This window comes from Leopardus geoffroyi, chromosome A2 (genome assembly GCF_018350155.1).
Source record: "Leopardus geoffroyi isolate Oge1 chromosome A2, O.geoffroyi_Oge1_pat1.0, whole genome shotgun sequence".
Classification (NCBI taxonomy): Eukaryota; Metazoa; Chordata; class Mammalia; order Carnivora; family Felidae; genus Leopardus; species Leopardus geoffroyi.
Genome location: NC_059331.1, coordinates 83501844 through 83527253, shown reverse-complemented (window position 1 = coordinate 83527253; position 25410 = coordinate 83501844). Strand labels below are relative to the sequence as shown.

General features: G+C 35.4%; 1 protein-coding gene across 10 annotated transcripts in view; it reads left to right on the top strand.

The window, feature by feature from the left end:
• Positions 1–25410, top strand: part of MAGI2 (membrane associated guanylate kinase, WW and PDZ domain containing 2) — a 1332179-nt gene that overhangs the window by 638817 nt on the left and 667952 nt on the right. The gene's annotated exons all lie outside the window — the stretch shown is intronic.

The following is a 25410-nucleotide window of genomic DNA, read 5'->3' as shown; positions in this document are numbered from 1 at the left end:
AGAAAAGATTTTATGTATTGGGAAGCTGTCAACCTGACATTGGTTGGTAAAATTTTTTCAAAATTCTAATTTTAGCTCAAAGGCTCAAATTTTGTCATTGGCAAAAATCGTTGTCAGTTGTTGTTGTTTTGAAGTGGCAGGCTTCCTTTGTTTATGTTCAAGAAAGTGTCTGCCAAATATCCAAGACTGAGTAACATAGTTTATCTGTCAGTCATTCTTTCAAGTAAAAATAGCATTCTATTAAAAAAAAAAAAAGTGGCTAGTTCCACTTGCAACTCGAACAATTGCACAGGTGCTTTTCTTTGAGACATCCATAAGACTTTGATATGAGATAGAAAGGGGTTTGCATTTCCCATTTTGTCACACAGAATATTAAAAAAAATGTGTACTAGAGAATTGCGATTCAATACAATTTTTACTGTTTAGTCAAGGACATTGTTAGAAGATAGCATTTTTTTTTCTCCCAGTTGTCTGGTGTTGAAGAATACACTATCAGTGTAGTTTGGTACCACTGCCTTGATTTGCGACAAGGGAGCAGCACTTACACCCACAATTGCTTTTGTACCAGAATGCAAATATCAATACAGAGAAAAAGGAAAACAACATATTAGTACTTTTAGGAAAATGAGTTTGACCTCTTGGGCCCCCTTAAAAGTTTTTGGGGACCATGAGTTGAGAACTGTTAAACCAGGATTTATAACCTCTCTGAAGTAATTTCTTCAGTAGTAAAAATGAGGATAATAATGCATGCATTGCAGATTGTTTTGACATTGAAATCTGGTAATAGATTCTCAAAAATGTATATTTCTGTTCCCTTTTTTTCCCTAATGTTAATCTTTGTTCAGCAACAGCTCCTCTAAAGTCATGGTAGTTATTCTTACTTTTGGAATAAATATCTAACCTACTGAAAAATGCATTTCTAAGTTTCTTTTAATATACATGTAATTATATAAGAATTATATAAGAATATATATATTTATATATAATATATGTATCCTTAGATACTCATTGGAAAGCTAATTGGCTATTTTCTCACTTTCAAAGAATTCCAGGGAGTGTATTGAGAGTATCAATTTAACTTTGTATGTGATTCTTTTTAGGTATTGGTACATTTGATATTCCTTAGCTATAGGGAATATAACACACACACACACACACACACACACACACACACACACACACACACAATCATATCTCTTTTTGTACTGACTTATGAGTTTGTCTTATTAATGTTTTGTATATCTATTTTGTATATTAAATCTTAAGCATTTGACCCAAAATTTTATTTAAAAAAATCTCTACTGTGCAGAGTACATAATAAAGATTGTTATATTTAGAAAGAGCCTATCTTCTCTCTGCTATCTCACATACTTTTGGTCCACTTCCCTATAGTTTGTTGGCTACATACACTAGAAATACAAAATTTCTAATATTAAGCTAAGTGAAATGGTATTATAAAAAAGGCTACTCTCCTTGTTAATTTCACATAATTAAATTTAAAATTTAAAAAGAAATCAAAATTCAATTAAATATATCTGAATTTACTTGGAAGTTCACCCAACACAGAAAGGAAATCATTAGTGACCATGTTTCACAATAATTTGTTCAGTGACAGTGTGAATCATCCAAAATTGCAGTCTTCTGTGTTGGATAATTCTGAAAAGTATTATATATAAGATGGAACCAAGAAAATCAATGCATTCTAATAAGTTGCATAATGATGGAATAGTTTTTAAAAAGTGTATCATGAAAGTATTGCATGGAATATTTGAAAAAGACAGTTCAGACCAACACAGCAAAAAACAGGCAAGTTATTTAGAGCTTGTTGAATGTTTTGCATAAAGAAATTAAAATTGAAATTATAGTGTATTTTATTTCTCCCATATCATGGTTCAGTTAGTTGTTGGCATGTTGTTTCCTTGAAAAGGGCATAAAACTTCAGGGGAGCTCTGTAGACACTCACTTTTATTAAAGTGCTTCATCAAGATTGCTCATATGTGATACCATCAAATAATGTAGTGGCTTGACTTTCTCTAACAAAGGTAAAACAAAGAAATAGAAGTTTTTTTGATAAACATTATAATGTGATTTTTCTACTGCATTTAAAATGTCAGTTAAAAAAATCATAGCCGGGTAATTTGCCCACAGATGCAGCAAATCTAACTGATATATAACACAATAATCACAAATACTTCAGTGGCATATGACAAAGAACATTTTTTTTTAACACATATGCAGGCTGGGTTTGGTTCAGTGGTTCTGTTGGTATCTGCTGAGGTCACTCACATATCTGCTCGTTGACCATGGGCTCTGTTCTAGACCAGGCTTGGTTGGCATACCTTAGCTGACACAGCTCTGTCCCACATGTTTCTCATCCTTTTCTTGGGACCAACCCTCTAATCAGTGTGTGCCTTCTCATAGCAGTGGCAAAAGTATAAGAAGGAAAACAGAAACACATAAAGCCCCTTGAGACCAGGTTTGCGATTGTTACACTGTCACTTCTGATTCAGTCGGCTGGCCAAAGCAGGTTACACAGGGTGGTCAAATGTACTCCACCCTTACAGGAAGAACTCAAAATTTACTTGACAAAATGAGTGAATACAGAAAGGATGAATAACTTGGGCCATAAATGTAGTTAATATACCACACCATTTTGTCTTGGGTCTTACAAATCATGACTAGCTGAGGTAGGTCAGAAACTTAGACTCCCCAAGCAACTACTTTCTTCCTGGTTCCTTAGACAGATTTTAGTGTTCTCTTCTAACCCCAGGCATTCAGAGGCCCTTCTGGTGCTATTTGAATGTCTCCATATACATTCTATTTTCTACCTATTGTAAAAACAAGGGAAAATAGAGTCAGATGATGGTACCAACTTCCATTTACCTCCTGGCAGCTGCAGTGATCATAGGCTGCTGTATTTGATGCTGTATGGAGAGAATTAGAGAAAAAACATAGTTTGTCAAACATATTTTGTCATCCTTATCTTACTGCTTCTGATTACTCTGTCCAAATTCTCATTCATAAGCAATAGATGGTATCATCCATCTATTGTTGTTCTTATATGATATGAGGAAAATAGGCCCAATCCATTTATGTTGTTATGTTTACAATTTATTGTGCATTTTACATTTACTGAGACAGTATATGAATTTAGAAAAGAAATAAGATTTTTCTTTGCCGCTTGTTTTTCAGTCAATTACCATTTTCGGGTACATGACTACTACCTTTGGAACCTTGTATTAAATAAAAATTTGTCATTTCCTTATGTTTTAAAGATGTTTCTTTATACTTGTACTTCAGTAGAATGAAAAGACAACTTTTCTTATATTAGTGGTAAGAAATTGGTCTTATAGTTACATAAAATCCGCTAAAAGCATAAAAAAGTGATCATTGTCTCAATGGTGGTTTGACATTATAACATAATATAAATAAAGATCTTGTCCTCCAATTCCCAACGACAAATATATCACAATATTTTGGGGGCAAAATCTTTACTATAATGCAAACATCAGATGAATTATTTTCTAACGCTTCTTCTCTTTTTTTCTTGAAAAAACTGTTGATTTCACTGAATTTGTTTAATCAGAAAGTAACATGGAACTCAGAAAGAATAGTAATTTTACTAAAATTTTATTACTGTATTTTCACTGTTAATATGTGTTTAAAAGGCTCAAATAAAGCAATCATGGCTGTGTGTGTGTGTGTGTGTGTGTGTGTGTGTGTTTGCGTGTGCACACGTGCGCATGATTGTAAATATTTTCAAGAACATCCATCTGTTATTCACATATATTAGAAAACGAAACTGCCCCAAAGAGGTTTCCCTCTCTTTTCCTGCTTCCCACCGAGGAGTAGGGCAAGACAGTATTGTGAAGTAGGTTAGTACAGCAGAATATTGCCCCACTCTGATGTATTCTCAGATATTTTGTGGTTATTGGTGTCAGAGCTTCTGTGATCATTGTCTTTTAGAACAGTTCTGCTTGTGTTATGTAATTGACCAAAGTTACTGAAGATTTTGATACATAGAATACTGGGTTTCCTCATTAACCTCCTATATACACTGTACCTCTTTCTCCATCCCATTCCATTCCTTCTTTTCCAGAATTCATTAAAAACAAACTAAAACAACCTTAATCCCATTATGCCATTTCTTCCTGTAGCCCTTTTAGGCTAATCCTCCTTCCCACCCAGTTACCTTCAGAGATAAAGTCCACTCCCTGGAATGACACAGCCCCACACCTGCTTTGCAAATCACATCCCATGTCTGTCCTTAACAAAACTACCTGTGCTCCAGCAGTCTAATTTGTAGCAGTCTGATTTGTAAATACTTTATAAAGCATGTTATTATGTATTACCTAAAAACATTTTTGTAGGATGAATGTAGATAAATGAGATATCCAGAAATAATAAAATAAATATCGCCCATAATTCTACCCTCAACTGTAACCACTATTAACAATTTGGAGTATCTCTTTTGTCATATTTTTATTCCTTTCTTTTTTCTTTGTATTTTTGCCAAAATTAAAATTTCATACATCTTGAAAAGTTGCAAGAATTTTAAAGTGGGTATCTGTACACCTGGACTCTACCATTGTTTCACTATCTTTGCTTTATCACATATATAAAACCCATCACTTCTGTATCCATCTACCAATTCATTTTATTTTTTATGTATTTCAAAGTACATTGTAGGCATTAGTACACAGAATTGCAGAGCAGCTATGGATTAGTTAGAAGTTTTAGGTGAGATGAGGAGTCTCATCAGAGAATGGACACATCTACCTGACATTGTAGGCTTTCCTAGACTGTACTGTTTCCATAAATACACTTAAGGTGTCAGACCATATGTCCTAAGTTTTCGTCTGGAAATCAGTCCTTGTAGGACATATCTGGGGCATATGGACATATCACAGTTTTTTAAGTGATAGAATGTAGGCCATTGTCCCTGACCCAGGCTAGATCCTAGAGAGACAAACAGAAGGGTCTTTTTCCTCATTGACCTACCTATCCTTAAGTGATGACAATATAAATGACAGCAAGAATAAGATGATTTGAGGTGTGCTTCCTACCAGATATAAACACGAACACTTTCAGGATTTTCCCTTCCTTCCTTCCTTCCTTCCTCCCTCCCTCCCTCCTTTCCTTACTCTCTCTCCCTTTCTTTTTCTTTCTTTGTTTCTTTCTTTCTTTCTTTCTTTCTTTCTTTCTTTCTTTCTTTTCTTTTCTTTTCTTTCTTTTTCTTCTTTCTATTGTGTGTGTGTTCTATTTGTTTTGTTCCTTGCTTTTAAATTTATTTTTCAACTCAGCAATATAAAATACCTATCCTTCCCTCATCTTTTAACTTCAAGCTTCTGCTCTTGATCTGGAGTGCATGGATTAGCTTATACAGAGCTATGAATCCCTGAAAATGTATGCAAAATGTTGTATGTGAATACATGTATGCATGAGAAGATGCATAGTTTTTAATCAGATTCTAAAAGGTACCTAACCCAAAAGACTGGGAGAACAACATACTTAAATCCATAACCATGTAAAAGCCACAATTAGGTGTACAGAGGATCAAAAAAGATAGCGTCAGTGTTTAGAGGTACACTACGATCTCCTAGATATTTTCATTGGAGCAAAATCGGATGCTGGTAATAGCAAGGAATTATAATAAGGGTGTAAGATCTCTGCAGTTGATTATTTCTGGAGTACCTTCTATAATATGAAAGCTAGAAAATGTATGACCTCCAGAGCCTCTGCTAATACCAGTTTGATAAGAAGTACTTTCACTGAAAATAATATTTCAGTGGGATCCTCTTACTCCTTCAGCCAGCTAGTAGATATTAGGGATTTGGGGATTATAATGTTGTTCACTCACAGCTCAATTTTGTGCCACCATTTCATTTTTTCCTTCAAATGTCTGGTAATGAATGTAACCCTTTATTTGTTTTCACTGCTTGCTTTCCTATTCAAAATTATTCTCAGGCTGCATTCCAGAGTGGAGAAACCAAATAGAGATAAGCTTTTGATGATCAACAAAGTAGACACAGATGGTGCAGGATACAGCAGTAGTGTTCAAAAGCAGTTTATATAATTCTAATTGTTTTACTGTTTCTAATGTCATATTTACCTGAACTAATTCTTCTTCTTATTTTTCATTCTCTATAAATACACTCTCACTTTATTTGTAAGTGCTTAAAAATATGCCACATAAAAAGATTACAACAGCACTTCTGATTCACTAAAAGGAAGTAATTTGTTATGAATTGAGAAGTTGGATTTAAAGGGAGAATGGGTTGTAGAACATTGCAAAGAACTTTTTTTTAAGGAAGAATTTTTTATAGAGAAAAATTAGCTGCCTTATGAAAATTTAAGGAGATATTTATTAAACAGAAAGTTATTTTACTGAGGAACCTGAAGTGTAATTAGAGATTTTGAGGTTGTTTTCAGAAGCGACTTACACAGTTTTGGCTATTCAGAAACTTCAGCAGAATACATCTTTCTACTACCCAGACAGGAAGGAAGCCAAAGAGAACATTAACAAACCTGAAGTCTTGTTATCTCATCTAGTTTCTTTTCTTATCACTTCTGCATCTCAATAATATTTAACGTATTTGTCTATGTTTCAGTAAAGAGACTAATATGCAAAGACTACATGGTCATATGTAATTGTGTTTGTTTTAATGTATGGCTCTAAAAATCAGCTTTAATTGGAATCCCTGTGGTTGCATCCAAGTCACCATTTGTCACTGACTTAACATGTATACATCTTGACTATCTCAATGATTTCTGAAGTTCTACATATTAAAAGCTCCCTTTTTCAATTGTATAGCAATAAAAACAGAACCAATTATAGATATCAATAATGAATAATCAATGAAGATACCCTTCTGTAAAGCTTCCTAATTAATAATTATGATTCCAGTTGTACCTTTTGTTTAGTTGGTTATTTTTGTTTGTTTGTTTGTTTGTTTATATTAGTGGCTTAGAAGAAAGGTACTTAGGTCCCAATCAACATTTCAGATTTGTGGAGTTAGTTCCTGTTGAACACTGAACTAGGGAAGTGTTAACTTGCTTTAAGTCATTGGAGAAAATCAAAACAAGGAGAAATTTTTTTTAATGTTTATTCTGAAAGAGAGCATGAGTGGGAGAGGGGCAAAGAGAGAGGGAGAGAGAGAATTCCAAGCAGATTCTGTGCAGTCACTGCACATAGCCCCACATGGGGCTCAATCTCAGGAGCCTGTGAGATCATGATCTAAGCCCAAATCAAGAGTCAGATGCTTAACCAACTGAGCCACCCAGGTGCTCCAAAAGAGGGAGAAATTTATTTATTGTGGTTCATATGACACAAGATGGTACCTATGGGTATAAAAATCCAAGATCTATATTAAAAATTATTTTTGAGTGCATGGAATACTTTTCTCAAGTAGAAAGTTACAAATATTTCTAATCACATAATTTGTAATTATTTTGAATAGTAAACATTTTAACCTTAACTTCTTTATTTATTATAATTTGAATTGGGCTTAATTTAAAAGATAATAGTGCAATGATCAAATAAAAGGCTGGGATACCTGTCTGTTTGACTTTCCTCCAAGAAAATGCCTCTCAAAGTGGCATTCTATTAATGAGTTTGCCATGGGTCCAAATCTGTCTCTGAGCCTCAGAAGTTTAAATTTATTTTTGTCAGTTAGCCCATAGTTGGTTGATTTCATGACATATAAATTAAACTATTTATTAATTTATTCCAGATAGGTCATTATAATGTAGATCAGAAATCTCAGATTGGCAAAAAAACAAAAACAAAAACAAAAACATAAACAAAAAAAAAAACACACAAAAACACATTCTACTATAAAATATCTACACAGGAATCCAATTGTAGTTAGAAGATTACCAGGTCTACATATGTTCAGAATAAGAAGTCCTGTGATTCAAATACTTCCTTGTATCAGACAAAGATAGTTTGAAACATTCATCTAGAATCCTCTCTGGATAGAAATCCCTACTAGAAATAAATTTCTTGAAGATGGGGGCCATTGTGGATCTTGTTCAGTGCTATATCCTCAGCATGTAATATGACATCTAAAATATAGTAGGCATTAAAAAAAATAATTGAATGAATGAATGAATTGGACTGTAATACTTTTGAGTCTGTTAACCAGGATACCTTCTCTCTTAAACAGTGCTTGCATGGGCTATGCCAACATATGCTTTTGGAATTCTTTTTGATGTTATTTTAATACTAGCTTAACTCCATCCTGATTGACCTTTTGTTTATCAAATAGATGAATATCTTCTCTTTGATTTTGCTCCCACCTAAGAACCAGTTTAACCTTTTGAGGAAATTTGCTCAAACCCTAATATGTTTTATGATATGTCACTTTTGTAATTTGTTTTAATTTCTCAAATCCTTGGGAGTAAATCTCATTTTGTTTATTTTTTTCTTAATTTGTAGCCCAGTGGTTTGGTCATCAGCAATAGACTGGTCTGATTCTGAATTCAGACTTCTCTCTTATGAATCACCTAATCTTGAAGATCTTCACCTTCACCTTCATCTCTTTGAGCTTCATTTTACTCAGCTATGAAAAATAATCAACATGGTCATGGTACAAGTTAATAGTACTGCAGGTACAGTGTTACAGAGTATCTAACACACTGTAAAGACTTAATGAATCATACATCAATATCGTTGTAGATATCATCTAATATCACTGCAAATGACCAATGCTGATGGGACTACAAAACCATATCTATAGTATTCTCTCATTTTGTACTCCTTTTCAGTAAGCCTGTGAACTACTTATATCTTGGGGAAATGTACAAGGAGCAATGCCACAAAAAGGAAGAGTAAGGTGAATTTTTTCATATGTAAAAGAGGATCAGAGGAAGATAGACAACCAATTTTGATATCTTTAACTCAGATTACAGTGACAGCAGGCAAAGAGTGTTTGATTTCTCTATCTCAGCTATGTGAATAGAATTTTAGTTCTATTGGGTAGGAACCATCATGTATCTTGTTACTGCTAGTTTGTGGAATATAACATATGGTGGGTACTGAAAGAAATAATGCTTTTAAATGAAAGAATGATTGGGGCGCCTGGGTGGCGCAGTCGGTTAAGCGTCCGACTTCAGCCAGGTCACGATCTCGCGGTCCGTGAGTTCGAGCCCTGCGTTGGGCTCTGGGCTGATGGCTCAGAGCCTGGAGCCTGTTTCCGATTCTGTGTCTCCCTCTCTCTGACCCTCCCCCGTTCATGCTCTGTCTCTTTCTGTCCCAAAAATAAATAAACGTTGAAAAAAAATTAAAAAAAAAATGAAAGAATGATTACCTGAAGGTAATTTTTTAATGAGGCTATTTAATATTAATTTTACAGTCTCAAATTAAGATCATTTTCATCTTTCTAAGATTTGCTTTTTTGTATTTAATATTTTTTAAATGTTTATTTATTTATTTTGAGAGAGAGAGAGAGAGAGAGCATGAGCAGGGTAGGGGAAGAGAGAGAGGGAGAGAGAGAGAGAATCCCAAGCAGGCTCTGCACTGTCAGTGCAGAGCACAATGTGGGCCTCAATCCAACAAACCATGAGATCATGACCTAAGACAAAATCAAGAGTTGGACACTTAACCAACCGAGCTACCCAGGTGCCCCTTGTTTTTAATGTTTAAGTTGCTTAATTCATCAACTGCCTTTGCCAGAAACTTGCAAAAAATTAGCATTCTCAATGCAGATTATTCTCAAGTGACCTATACTTACACAAATGTAAGAATAGAATGAGTGTAGAAACCAAGTAAGATCACATTAAATTGTAACTTCACTCAACTGTCATCTTCTTAGGTTTTTCCTCACTACCCTATCTAGAATTTCCTCACTACCCTATCACTCTGCCACTATGACAATCCCTACCTATCTGCATTCCACTGTATTTTTCTTCTTAGCACTTATCACAATTTTGCGTTATATTTTATGTTTATTTTTAGTCTTAGTCACTAGACAATAAACTCCTGGTAGGCAGGGAGTCTCTTTTGTTCTTAGCTGTATTCCCAGAGTATAGAATAGTCGCTGTCCATGTTAGGCTCTTAATAAATCTATGTGGTATAAACAAATGACTGGACTCAAAGGTAACAGATGTGTAGGCTCTATTGAAGTCAGATAAACTCATTGAACGTTACTGTTTGACAGTAAGCGTGATTTGATCTGTTGCCAAGTTCCTACTCTACAGCATTTGACCAAGGATTGGCTTTCATTAAAATCAAAAGTAAAACTCCACAATATCATTGATATTATGACTCCCATATTTTCTATGTATGCTTCAATTCCATCCTAAAGTAGGAAGCAAATTTACTTTTCCTTTTTTATATTTTACAGACTGTGACTTGTACAGTGCCATCTATGAAAAATTTTTATTGATAAAGAACCATACAATTGCCCTGGAAGATCTCATTGTCATAGCAAACTATAATGCATAGGATCATATTACATTTTGAGGTATCTGTATGGGCACTTAGAGTGTAGTAAAGTCTGCTCTCAAGTATTACAAATTTGCATATGCTGAGGATCAAGTAATCTATGTCCAGGTAACTGTTGTAGCTTAAGACATAGTCCCAGCCCCATCACAGAGCTTGTAGCACGTGGTGCTCTCTCTCTCTCTTGCAAATGCGTGCGCGCACACACACACACACACACACACACACACACACGTTAGTCCACTCACATCTTTATAAACTGTAAAATGCCTCTGCTATTCTCTCCATCTTTCTTTGTCCCCTCCTACTGCTTTCTTTCCCTTCTTCCTACTGGTTTGTCAAACTATTTCTGCTAGATGAGTCAGAGCATCAGTTTATTTCAGCCAAGGTAAGTCAATATCAGACTGAAAGAAATAGGAACTGATACATGAGTATACTAGCACATGCTGATACAAAAAGCACTGATCATTTCATGGATTATGTTCAAGGGCACTTCATTTGTTTAAAATAACAGAATTATTTTAACATTAACATATACACTCCCTCCCCCCCAAAAATTAAGATTTTTAGTAATCATATAGGAAAGGAGAAAATAAAAATTGGATTTTTAAAGGATGCCTAAAAAGATATACTTCTCATCAACTATTGTTATCACATATTATTTGGGTCTTTATATTTTCATTCAGCTTATAATTTATACAACTGTAAATTGGTTGAAATCCATGTTTAAGCTGATCTAGCATATGATACTGCATCAATTTTATAAACTGCATTCTAGATTGTTTATTACTTCAGACAAATATTTTCCTTTATATTACTTAAGGTACAAAACATTTTATACTTTGAAATGTGACTTTAGTGTTGCCAGTACCCCCAGTTATTATGTCTCTACCTGGTCCTTCTCTTTTTCCTTCTAACTTCAACTTAAAGAAAATGGTGCTGAGTTGTTTACTAATTTGGCTTATATTTTTATTGTACCTCTTATATTCATTTGAATTATTGTTATGTCAAATATAGGGGCTATGGGAAAGATTTGTTTTTCATGTTTATTTATTTCTTTTTGAGAGAAGGGGCAGACAGAGAGGGAGAGACACAATCCCAAGCAAGCTCATTGCTGTCAGCACAGAGCTTGACCCAGGGCTCGAACCCATAAATCGTGAGATCATGACCTGAGCCAAAATTGAGTTGGCTGCTTAATCGACTGAGCCACCCAGGCATCCCTATGGGAAAGATTTTTAATCCAACTACTTCTAATTGTTTAGCTTAAACAAAATGGAGACCAAGATACATTCCAGTGTGGCACTTATAGGTATGTTAACTTGATAATACTCAAAAGTCTTAAACCCATTCCAAACCTTTTGATTATGTTTAGTTTTACAAACACTGACAAAACTGAAATGACAACAGAAAATATGAACTAGTACTACAAACTGTAGTACTAGTAGTTACTAAAAGCTTCCTCTGTTATTTCTATAAAAGATTTGATAGATTGTTGTGGAATTGTTCCTAACATCCAAGACACATAGTGGAATCAGATTTTTTCCAATTCATCTTATATCTTGATAAGTTTACTTTGGAAAGTAAAGTTGATGTTTTGTACACCAATTTGTACCAATTAAGTAGTTAATTGGTATTAGCAGCTGATTATCATATTTATTCCAAGAATCAACCACAATGAACCAAAATTGTTAGATAGTGAGAGAACACATTGCTTCTCACCTTAAAAAAAGGTTGTGATTTATATCCAAATTATCTTCTTTTTTTTTTTAATTTTTTTTTAATGTTTATTTATTTTGGGGGCAGAAAGAGACAGAGCATGAATGGGGGAGGGGCAGAGAGAGAGGGAGACACAGAATCGGAAGCAGGCTCCAGGCTCTGAGCCATCAGCCCAGAGCCTGACGCGGGGCTCGAACTCACGGATCGCGAGATCGTGATCTGAGCTGAAGTCGGACGCTTAACCGACTGAGCCACCCAGGTGCCCCTCCAAATTATCTTCTAACAAGCCTGGGAAAAACATATAGAAGACAGTGATAGAACCCTATATAAAGGGAGCTCCTGGAGTATAACATGATCCAGTAAGGTCTGCAGCTAATCAGAGGGCTGGGTTCTGAACTTCCAAGGGCAGAGGATGTCTGCTTTAACTTCTTCTCTCCAACATTCAGCATAGTGTCCAACATGCAGTTAGTACCCAGTAGGCAGCTGTGGAACAAATGTTGTTAAGTGCCATGACAGGCACTGTTTAGAAAGAGCAATGGGGAATCTAGAAAGGGAGAAATATATAAACCCGATTTGTTCAAAAGTTAACATTGAAATAGTTCTAAAGTAATATTTTAGTGCTCAGAAATCCATGCCCAGACATGGCCATTTTTAGGTCTGTTAGTTTCTCTTTGGATTCACATAAAGATTACTTTTGTAGCTTAGGTTCTATGAGCCACAAGAACTAACATTCTGAAAAACCGGTAAATTATGAGCTTGCCACCATACTTTTTAGGAAATTTAATTAGCTTTTCTTCCTACAAGACAACTATACTGCTAAAAATACATTTGTTTTCATGTAAAGGTATAATTGAGAAAATACTTTTTTTAGTTTTATTAAAAAAAATTAATGTTTATTTATTTTTTTTTTTAAATTTTTTTTTCAACATTTATTTATTTTTGGGACAGAGAGAGACAGAGCATGAACGGGGGAGGGGCAGAGAGAGAGGGAGACACAGAATCGGAAGCAGGCTCCAGGCTCTGAGCCATCAGCCCAGAGCCTGACGCGGGGCTCGAACTCACGGACCACGAGATCGTGACCTGGCTGAAGTCGGACGCTTAACCGATTGCGCCACCCAGGCGCCCCAATGTTTATTTATTTTTGAGAAAGAGACAACGAGTGAATAGGAGAGGGGCAGAGAGAGGTGGGGGACAGAGGATCTGAAGCAGGCTCTGCACTGACAGCAGCAAGCCCAATGGCATGGCTTAAACTCATGAACCATGAGATCATGACCTGAGCTGAAGTCAGATGCTCAAACCGACTGAGCCACCAGGCACCCTGAGAAAATATTTTTTAAACCTCCCTATGACCCAATATAAGTGGCTTGCTAGCCATGTTTTCTTCTTAAATTCTCTGATTTTTGTTTTAAGATTTCTTTTAAGAAACCTAGTTTAATATGAAGAAATTATTTGACACTTAATGCAGTTCTCCCCACTTGGCTTTAAGGTTCCCTAGAGTCACTCTCTCACTGATTCTTGTGACATCCTCCTCAAGTAATATGGCATAAGTGGCAAAGACTGTGATCCACATTTCATACAGATGCAGAAATTGAAACTCAAAAATTAAGTGCCCTGCCCTGGACCAGCTGGGAGTGTGTTGGCATATTGCAGTGTAAACATCAGAGTGCTGGAAGTGCTTTACAAGACATATTATGTGCGAGGAAAGGATTTTGGAGCAGTCACTGGGCACTTCTACCTTTCTTCCCCCTCCTTCCCAACGGGAGCCACAGAAAAAAGGACCAGAAAGGAAGATTCTAAAAACTGAACAAGGGCTACCAGACCTTCATGCAAACTTTCAGATTGTTGGGTTCTGTAAACTCCTCCATCAATTTCCTGCCCCTTCTTGCCTCTAATATAATTGGGCACTATACTTTAAATCTTCCACTCCTTGCTTTCCTGCTGTGTGCAATTATGATACCATCACATGTGATAGCTCTGTCATCTACTCTCATCAAAGCCCCATCCTTCAGTAAAATCCCATCATTTTTTTCAGTCTTCAGTCTGCACAGAATATGAATATGACAATTTTTCCTCTTTTTTGAACCTCTACTTGTGGCCTAGAGAGGGAAAATGATGCCCTTGGGCAGTGTAATGAGCTATCCTGTACGCTGCAGTGCTTTGCCCCTGACCCAAACCTTTTGGTCTTTGATACACTTTTTCTTAGTTATCCGTCTAATTATCTCATCACTCCTCTATTTTCCTCCTTTATGTCCTCTTTTTCTAGACAGCAAATATAGACAGTCCTCAGTGTTATGTCCTTGCCCTTCTTCATCTTGCTCTACTTTGATTCCCTTGGCCACCTTATCTCCTTTCATGGCTTCGACTCTATTTCCTCCAACCCATTCCCCTACACTTTGAATTAAGCTTTTACGTGCTCAGAGACCTTTAGGAATGTCCTATCACTTATTAGTGTCAATGGTTTGACATTACTGACCCTAATCAGTTTCCTCTTAACCTACAACCGTCTCTCATATAACTCTTTCAGTCTTAGCATTAGCCAGTTTAGGCCATTACCCATTTCCTGACTCACTTTGCATCTTCTTGTTCTTACGACTTTGCTTATTCTCTTTCTCTTCCTTAATTGCCCTTCACTCATCTTCACATACCCAAATTTTATCCATTTTTTTCTAGAAACATCTCTAAAACTGTGTTCTTCATGATCTTGTCATTCTTTCTCCTTATCTTGAAGCAGGCCCTTTGCAATGATTCACCATGTGTGATCTGAAGCTTACCTGTGTCAGAATCACTTGTGGTTCTCATTAAATATGCAAATCCCAGGCCTCAGCCCAGGCCTACTGTATTTAGTTTTCTAAAAATGAGGACAAGAAATCTGCATTTTAACCCACATTCAAGTTTCCTACATGAGTCTTATGCACATCAAGTTTTTAGAACTACAACTCTTTGTTCTGAATTCACAAGTTACATGTAAGGTTTCTTTTCTTTAGGTACTTTTAGTTGTTCCCTTTCACAATCATTATTTGTGTATTTTATGTGAGTTTTTTGAGGGTATATAACTTGAACATCAAAGTAAATGCTTCTGTATCACAAATGCTCCTTGAATGTATTAAATTCTCAATTGAAAGAAAATGAATACGTTTCATTATTTAGCACCCAATGAACATTAGAATTTATTCTAATTCATAAGCATATATGTTAACAAATGAAAACAAGAATCTGATTTTTCTTTAAAAAAGAGGAAAATGTGAGATCAATTGAAAGAATATCAGGAAATTATTTAGAAGATTAATTATTCATTTCTAAGTATGGCTACGACCCTGATTACTGAAATGCTTAATGGAAGACCTGATAGGAAACTTGGGCTTTGTTTAAAATTTTGCCTTTCCCAGTTTACTGAGGGCTCTTTGGTAATTCTTTCCATGATTCTGGATTTTCCTTCCTTTTCTTACCTTCAATATAAGAGGGCTCAACTAGATAAGGCAACTGTAAGTAATTCTGTGACTGTGTTATTCTATGATTAAGCTGCATACCTTAAGCAGGGCTACAAGTCTTGATTTTAGACTACTTCTGCTTACTCCTGTTAAACAAAAGTAACTGCATTAAACTTCCTGCAGGATTCTCCCAAAACAGAGTCCAAAATTCTTAGACAAATTGTTTAAGGAACAAATGTATTTAAATGTCCTTAATATCATTCATGTTAATTCAAATCATTCAGCAGACTGGGCTGCCTTAAGTATGTGTTAAATTTAGCTCTTCTTATTGCTTACATTATTAACCAATAAATTAAATTGATATGGAGTCTGATGTTTTGTCACTGTGACATTATTTTGTGCTTGCAAATTAAGCTTGCATTCTGGGCTTTTCTGAAGCCGGGATCTAAAATATATATTTCTATGGTTATAGTCTTGATCAAAAGCTCCAGTGAGAATGAAAATAGTACCTTTGGCACAAGTTCTTTATTTTGCACCATTTGAACACAGAAAGTTGACTATGTATATACTCTCAAAAACTGTTTATAAGATTATTCTTGTCTTTATGTATTAGGTCCATCTTATTTTAAAACATGTTTCAGTGCAGAGATATGACAACCAATGAGTTAAAAGCACTGGGCTATCCTCTCCTGATTTTGTCATGACTCTGTACCCATCTATCTATCCATCTACTTCACCTTTCCATAGTTTAATTTTTAGTTTTACTAGTGGATAATTAGTTATGATAATGAAACTATATTGTTTTATTTCTGTGTCATTACTACTGTTCATTATACATTCACTGGTCTAAATACATTCACATGAAATAATGAACTACATATCTTAAGGCAGAATGAGCCATATATTTGTTAAAGAAAAGTATACTAAATCTTCATTGGAAACATTAGTCATACCTTGGAGTGGAATTAATTACATGTAAATATTTTCTTGGGTGAAAATTTATTTTAGAAATAAAGTTTCTCTTATGGGTTTGCTATTATCTAAAAGTAATGATAGATTATATAGTATACTTTATTAAAATATAAATAATCTGGTTTTGTTTTTTTTTAATGTCAACTATTTGATTTAAATGTTTTGATCTGATTTCAGAAAAATATTATTGCAATCTACCTCACATTTTTGTATATGTGCTTATGTATATTTTTTCTACCTCACATATATGTATAGTGCTTATGAATTAGACTTGGAAAATCTAATATTTAAAGAGTGCTAGCTAAGAAGGCTTTAGGACAAGTCTAACTCTCTAGTCTTACTATATAATCAGTTCCTGAGTAAAAAGCTATCATGTTAGAGACATCCTTAGAGTATCTTCCCTATAAATTCTTTGCAGATTTCTCATAATTCAAGAAGTTGGGAAAATGTAGAATGAATGGAAGACTGAATATATTTCATTTTTAGGTAGATACAAACCAGATTTAAAAATGTTCATTTCAAATCCTACATCCAGCTGGGATACTTCTGTGGTAAGAGGTATCTATTTTTTTCCTTTTTAAAAATTAAAGTGCTAAGTAACCCAAATATATGGCAAAAATGCTCTTCAGATAATTTAAAGGTACAGGTATATTCATCAGTTTTTAAAAGATCTACAAATATCACTAGGATTATTTGAGATTAATTCTTATGGTACCTTAGTCACTCTTTGATAGCCAGCTAGATATTAAGGGACATCATTATTTCTTTCAGCCATGGTTATACAGTTTTGTGCATTACTGCTTAGGTGACCTAAAAGAGATTATACAAAAACTCAATTTATTATCAGAAAAGAATTAGCAATGGGGAGGCTCTGGTGCAGTATGAACAAGAGAAAAGTGTAAACAGAACAAAAGATTTTACATTTTCTTTCTTGGTTAATGTAACTTTGGTTTAAGCAATAATGTAATTGCTTAAAAAGAGATAATGTCAAATGTTAGCAACTTAAAAATAGATTGAACTCTTTCTTCCAACACATTTTAGTTCTTCCAGAAAAAAAAAAAAGTGGTTAGGCTCTGCATCTCCATTTCAGATTTTCAGCCAGTAATGTAGTGATTCTCTTTATATACTGCCTTGCATTAAATCACAGAATTTTCCCGGATGGAGCAGTGTAATGATCTAATCATCACACTTGCTATTTTTCTCTTTCCTGGAACCACAGGTTAGATCCAAGGGGGCTATTTTGATCTTCTTTATCTTTAAGAAATAAAACTTGATTATTTGGTTTCTAATGAGGGAACACATACTTGTTTTTCAGCTTATCCTTTAGAAATTAAGCTCCTTGGACTTTTAATAAAATAACATCCAGTTTCTCCAGAGTACAATGATTCAGAAACATCTTCTTTTCCCATGACAATTGTACATTAGTGAGCTGGTTTGCATCCAGTGTCCTCTGAAACAAATTGAACTATTTTGCATGGTCTCCACTATTTAAATGTAAAAGATTATTCTGATATATCATGAATAAGAGTCTATAAATTCTAAATTATGTATCTAAATAAATTATACAAATAGTGGTTGAAAGGACTTATTCTCAAACTAGACTCCCCAGATTCAAATTGCAGTTTCAGTCCTTACTAGCTGTGTCTAGAAAAGTTAATTAAACTTTCTGTAACTTATCCATAAAGTGAGGACAGTGATGATTTTCATCTCATAGTTTTTTTTTTTTTCTGAGGATTAAATGAGTTATATCCCACAAAGTATATGCGACTGGAGCATAGGAAGCACCCAATCAGTGTTAGCTATCACTATGTATAGTCTAATAAGAAAAATAAAGTCATACTTATCAACTGTTACTATTGTGTTTCTCCAAAGGTGCTCTATAACTTTATTGCACTAAGGCAGGCATGACTCATTTGTGACTTTATGTATAGTTAATTAGACATATTTTGATGTATTTATACAAGAAATAATTTGTCCATTTTAGATACTCTTATCTTACCACAGTACTGCAATGATGTATGATTCTTGAAAATGTGGAAATGAAACCATTTGATGTATTTTGTGATTAGGAGTTCTTGGTTAGTAACAGATAACTGAGTGAGTAGGCTTAACTAAATGTTTATAATAGTATCACAAATAATAAATTTCACAAAGTGAAACTATAGTGTATCCCTTAATTAGAGTTGCTTATCACTTTTAGTTTAATCTTTTTATTTATTTTGAGACAATAGTCACAAATATCTACCTTCTAGAAAAGATAGATCAAATTAAATTCTGTTCACAAGAAAGGTATCTTTGGAGGATTGGTCCCCTATAATAAAACTTGATAGTACTGCAGGCAAGCCTCTATATGTCAAACACCTGCTTTAGTGAGACAAGTTCAATGCATGTCTTAAAGAGCTATTATTAGCAGCAATAAGATTCCAAGCCCTTGGTACAACCTTTGTCTTTGAAAGTAAAAAGAGGAATGGTGTACCTTGCTTTTCTTCAAGCAAGACCCTGACTGTAGTAATTCTATTTAAGTGAGTTTGTGGGACTTAATATTTTTGACCACTCACTCCTTCTTTTCCATAAGAGATACTGATGACAATTTGGCTTTTATAAACCTTTGGAGAGCATGTCATACAAAGCCTGCCAACACAATGCTTATGTTATATAAAGGTCAGTTATAATTGTCTTTTTTTCTTAATTTCTTTCTTCTGAACTTGATAAATCAATTTGAGAAGCTTGATGTTATTATAGCAGGAAAAAAATGTATTTGGGTATCACATTTAGACATAAAGTAATTGCAAGATTTCATGTATTTAATATGTTAGAGCTTAGAACTTATTGAATCAGTATGTGTCAAATTCTTGAATTTATACAAAAACTTATCTTTGGTTTTAATAGTTTTATTATTTTATTTGTTTGTTTATTTATTTACTTGTTTATTTTTTATTCATTTATTCATTGTAAGCTTCATGCCCAACGTGGGGCTTGAATTCATGACCCTGAAATCAAGAGCCTCATGCTCTACCAAATGAGCCAGCGGGGGCCCTGAGGTTTGCCATTTTCTTATCAATTGGTTGACATAGTAAGTGCAGGGGAATTGTCTGCCCTGAATGTTGGAGAATCGGAAGCAGAGGCATTTTTTAGGTATATCTAGGCATTCATTCTGCTTTCTCCGCAGAAATAAGGTATAGCGTATCTGATGCTGAGTCTGCTTCCCAGGACATGAACCGATCCCTCATTAAATTGCTGGTCTGCGCTTTTTCAAATGGTGACATAAACTCAGAGTATAAAAGGACAGTGGCATATTACAGGTTGAGTTTTTCAGACCTCGTAAGACCTTGCCATCCTTGGACAGTATCACAGGCAGCTACATGCCCCTGCTGTGTACTCCAGGGGTGGAAGTACAAAACTGGCTGCATGTGCTCCTTCCTGCCTGTGCTTCTTGCCACTTGAGCAGTTCGTTAAATTGGAAACATAACCTCACCTCACACTGGGCTTATATGGTGGGATTTCTTCCTGCATATCCAAAGTCAATCTGAAACAATATTAAAAGTTTTTAGGGCACCTGGGTGGCTCAGTTGGTTAAGTGTCCGACTCGACTTCAGCTGAGGTCAAAATCTCTCAGTTCCTGAGTTCAAGCCCCACATCGGACTCTGCTGACAGTGTGGAGCCTGCTTGGGATTCTCTGTCTCCTCTCTCTGCCCCTCCCCCACTTGTGTTCTTTCTCTCTCTCTCTCTCTCTCCCCCCCCCTCTCTTTCTCTGTCTCTCTCTCTGAAAAAGAAATAAGCTTAAAAAAGTTTTTGTCATTTTAGGAATAAACTTGAAGCAGGAATCAGGTTCCCATTGTACTTCCATTCATTAACAGCATGGATTAACTGGTGCTCTGATCAGAATTAAACTAATGATAATAAGTGAGCAAAGCATTATTCCCCCATCAAACAAAACGAGGATATCATGGGAAAAAATATGTAGAATGACTACAACAGACTTTACAGACGATTCATTATCACAGAGTTATCTTGGTCTCACCCATTATGGAATAATAAGTCATAATGGAAAATTTAGAGTTAAAATTGATTTTCACTTTATTTACTAATATCCCTGCTTATAGTACTGTTGGGACATTCTAATGGCTCCACTACTCGTGAGCTTTGTGCTCAGCAAAGTTTAATTTCTGCTAACCTTAGTTTCCTGACTTTTTACCATGAGAGTAATAATACTTAAAAGGATTATTTGAAGAACTAAACTAAAAAATCCCTGTAAAACTGAGCTTGACATATATTATGCACTAAATCAAAATTAGCCATTATTATTTTTTTGAAGAGATACTACTATTCTTGTTTTACAGAAAAGAAGGAGAATATTGGAGCTCAGATTGGTCCACCATTGAACTAAGGTCATGCACAGCTTCATTAAGCACATGATTCGAATCAAAGTGGTTTTGAAAAGATTATGGAAACTCATAGCAAGAGATTCACCCTAGTAAGGTCCTGAAGCTGTCCCACTAATCTTACATTACTCAAGTGTGCATGGTCCCTTGATCCATATGGCATTTTTCTAACCCCAGATCTTGAACTCCTAGTCAGTGGTGTATTTTTCCTATTTCACCATTTCATGTGTGTGCATGTGTGAGTGAGTTGTGGTGTTTAACCCATATATTATCTGAAGTCCTCTTGTCCTTTAAGCTCTAAAAAGATGAGTTTAGGGGCGCCTGGGTGGCCCAGTCGGTTAAACGTCCGACTTCAGCCAGGTCACGATCTCGCGGTCGGGGAGTTCGAGCCCCGCGTCAGGCTCTGGGCTGATGGCTCAGAGCCTGGAGCCTGTTTCCGATTCTGTGTCTCCCTCTTTCTCTGCCCCTCCCTCGTTCATACTCTGTCTCTCTCTGTCCCAAAAAATAAATAAACGTTGAAAAAAAAGAATAAAAAAAAAAAAAAAAGATGAGTTTAGACTCCTATCCCATGCCCCATGCAAAGCCCAATACTTGTCTCCCGATTTCTCTAAACTCCCAATGGGTCTTGCATCTTCCGGGTCACCTCTGTCTCCAAACACCTTTTGCTGCAACTTTTTATTTCCTGCTCTGGTGTATACTCAAATTGGGAAATCAGTCTCTCTCTGAAGTGTATACCACATGTAAAGTTTCATGAAAATAATTGTGCTCATCAATGTGAATGTAGCACACTTAACTAAATTACAGGGAAGAGGCAGAAGCACCAACTTAAAACTGAATATCTTATGTACCCAGTTTTACATTTTTTCATCTATCTTACATGCCATGCTTTTCTTCTTTCTTCTTAGTTCCCCACCACCCAATTAATTCTCATTAATTTCTAATTTAGAAACTGTTATTCTGTCTTTCTCTCCTCCTAACACATTCTCAGACTCTTATATTCTACTATAAGCACCTTATCAAGATATTGTCCTAATCTTAGAAAATTTTCTCTTTAAGAGGAACATTCATAAAGGACTGACAAACTTAACGCACCATAATTGCAAGTTATTTCAACTCTTCCTGGAACAAGGAGGGGGTGGAACTAAATAAATAGAATTAAGAAAATAAAACAAAGCAAAACCCACAATTGGAAGATGATTCTGTGGGAAAAGAGCTCCAAATCAAAGCTCAGAAGTTTTCTGAAAACATCTGTATCCCCTGCTGTATTACCCTATGTGCTACTTGCAGAGGGGCACCATACTTAAAGTCATGGGGGACAGTTTCTTTCTTCTCCAAATCCTGCAGTGGGTAGCACACAAAGCCCTGGTCTCAGATTGTCTGATTTATCAGGTGAAGGGCAATTTGTTTTTATGGAGAAGTGTTGAATCTGTTTTCCAACTGGAATAAAATATTGATTCTAAGATATGGTATCCCTGAAAGCTTTGTGGCAGGATTCAAACTTCCAAATATGATGTCTTCAGTAGACATTCCTTCTGTGTAAAATTTATATTTTCAGTTTATTCTCCAAGTTTGGGTGTTACTTATTGGCTGTATTTATGCCCTGGAAAATGTGGCAGTTATTTTAGATTTTTATTAAAAAAATTTTTTATGTTTATTTATTTATTTATTTATTTTTAACGTTTATTTATTTTTGAGACAGAGAGAGACAGAGCATGAACGGGGGGGAGGGTCAGAGAGAGAGGGAGACGCAGAATCAGAAGCAGGCTCCAGGTTCTGAGCTGTCAGCACAGAGCCCGACGCGTGGCTCGAACTCATGGAGCGCGAGATCACGACCTGAGCCAAAGTCGGACGCTTAACCGACTGAGCCACCCAGGAGCCCCAATGTTTATTTATTCTTGAGAAAGAGAGAGACAGAGCATGAGCAGGGGAGGGACAGAGAGAGAGGGAGACAGAATCCGAAGCAGCCTCCAGGCTCTGAGCTGTCAGCACAGAGCCCAACACGGGGCTCGAACTCATGAAGTGTGAGATCATGACCTGAGCTGAAGTCAGACACTTAACCAACTGTGCCACCCAGGCACCCCTTAGATTTTTTACATTATAATCTAAGACACTATGTTCTTATTACCTAAGGATCAAATGTAAAAATGAAGTAATTATTGTTCTTACCACTGTTATTTCACTTTCACCTTTGTATTTCAGTGTTACTCCCCTATGTTTTTGTCAAATAATCATTATATTTGTGTCATTCAGCTGATCATTCTGCTATTTCCTCAGAGCTTTAACTGGAAGTTAGAATTTAAATATTTAAAACAGACCTTCAATGAGTTATTATTCAATACTATTCAATACTATAGCATGTAGATTGAGGCTAAAGTTTTCTACAAAGAGGCATTTCCTATTGCATTTGGCAGCAGAAAGTCTTTAATTTTGAACAGGTTAAATATATGATCATGAAACCAAGGAAGTTTTGAGAATCCACCTCCTTCCTAAAGTACTAAGATAGATAATCTAGACAGCTAAGAAGTAAATTTTTCCTAAAAAATATCTAGGACAATGATTCTGAAATCTGTCCAGGAGTCCATTCCATATTCACTGTATTTTCAGATTTATGTTACTGAGTATATTTCTTGCTATTATTTCATCCTTGTTGGAGCTGAAGAAAAATGGATTTCTTTACCCCACTTCACATTCTCCCAATGCTAAAGAACAAAGCTAATTTGGCTTCTCAGCCCTGATTCCTCCAAGCAAATCAATCCCCTCTTGATTAAACTCTCTTAGTGAATACCAACCTTAGCACCATTGCTAAATACTCAATTCCCTCCCAAACAAAGGCTACAGAGAAAAACTAAACACGTAGGGGAGGTCTCATCATGAACTATTATTAGAGAATATTAACAAAGCCTAAATGCAAAACTCTAGAGCTTTAATCATGGAGGAACTGTATGAGTCCCTAGAAATTAAAAAAAAGCTGACATTTGAAGCAATTTAATCAAAGCTTTTGCTATTCCCTCTTGGGTTCCAGACATAATGTGAAGCTGTTTTAAATCATTGTGACCTCCATGCCTCAGCATCTTTGGGAAATTCAAAGCTGAGTGTATAGCACCTGAAAGCCTTTGTATTTCCCTTCTTTCATGGTGGGAATAAATTCCATATATGCATCATATTTTAGATACTCATCTGATCTTATCTGATGTGGGCTGTTTGCTGACAGTGCATGGTTCTTGAATAACACAGATAACACACAACAAACGTGCCCTGCTCCTTGGGACACAGGAAATGAGGATGCTCACAGTACCCGCCTCCATGAGTTAGCTCAATAAATTTGAATTGCTCATTAGAGTTCCAATGCTTCATTGTTGCCTATATGTGAACAGCTTAAGTGAATAGGAATCAGATGGAGGGTGGGGGAGGACACACAGAGATTTCACATAATTCCTGTTGCCAGAGAAACCATTTTCTTGCTGTCTGGGCATGCACCGAGCAGTTTAGATCAACTGGAGGCTCAGCACAGCCCTTGCTGTGACTTTAGTAAAGAAAACAAACAGAAGGGAGAAAATGCTTACAAAGAAAAGCAGAATCAAATATTAAAATGTTCTTTTAATTAAATGGTTTTATAGACTGGGCTTTGAAAAGCCTTGTCCCTTAAGATGGCTGTATCTGACTATACGTGGGTTTCTTTGCCTCCTCTGCCTGTGTCTAGTAAGATCACGTCTTCATATATGCTTGCATACATTATACGTATGTATGCTGTACGTATACGCAGAAGAATGCTATCTTTCCCCCTCTTTCCTTCCTCTCCTCCCTTTCCCCCATCACATCACACACATCCACACCTCACATCACACAACTGTGCTGTGTTTAACACATGGGAAACTTTACTCAGGGGAGAGTCAAGGGGAGAATATGGCAATAACATAGTTTGCTCACCAAAGCCAAAAAGAAATGACAAAAATTGAAGAAGCACAGGAAAGTACACACTGTGAATTCTACACGTGTTTATTTAACACTTGGGTCTTTTTGATGAAGGATGGTTTCTAAGCATGAAAGAAAATCAGTTAATAACATATGAGGTAAAATATTCTAAACACACAGTTCCTTATATATTTCTCATTTTTTGTATACAAAATATATATTGATTCTACTTCTGATACTACTACTTCTGAAACTATATAACAAAAGCAAGTAGTAGTAGTCATAAATGATTATTTATTTACATATTTACGATATCTATGAAAAGAGCTACTACATATTTTAGAAGATTTCTTTTTGATTATTTTTCTTATTTTTTTCTTTTACTTATTTTTGTTTTTATTTTAAATTTACGTGCATTGAAGTCTGTTATAAGGATTTTTTTTTATTCTTGTCCTTTGAGGAGAGAGATAATTGGTAAATACCTTTGATATGTAGAGATTTCATAAGACTAAGTGTTTATTAATGAATTCCTTGATATGTCTCACCCCATGGAGAA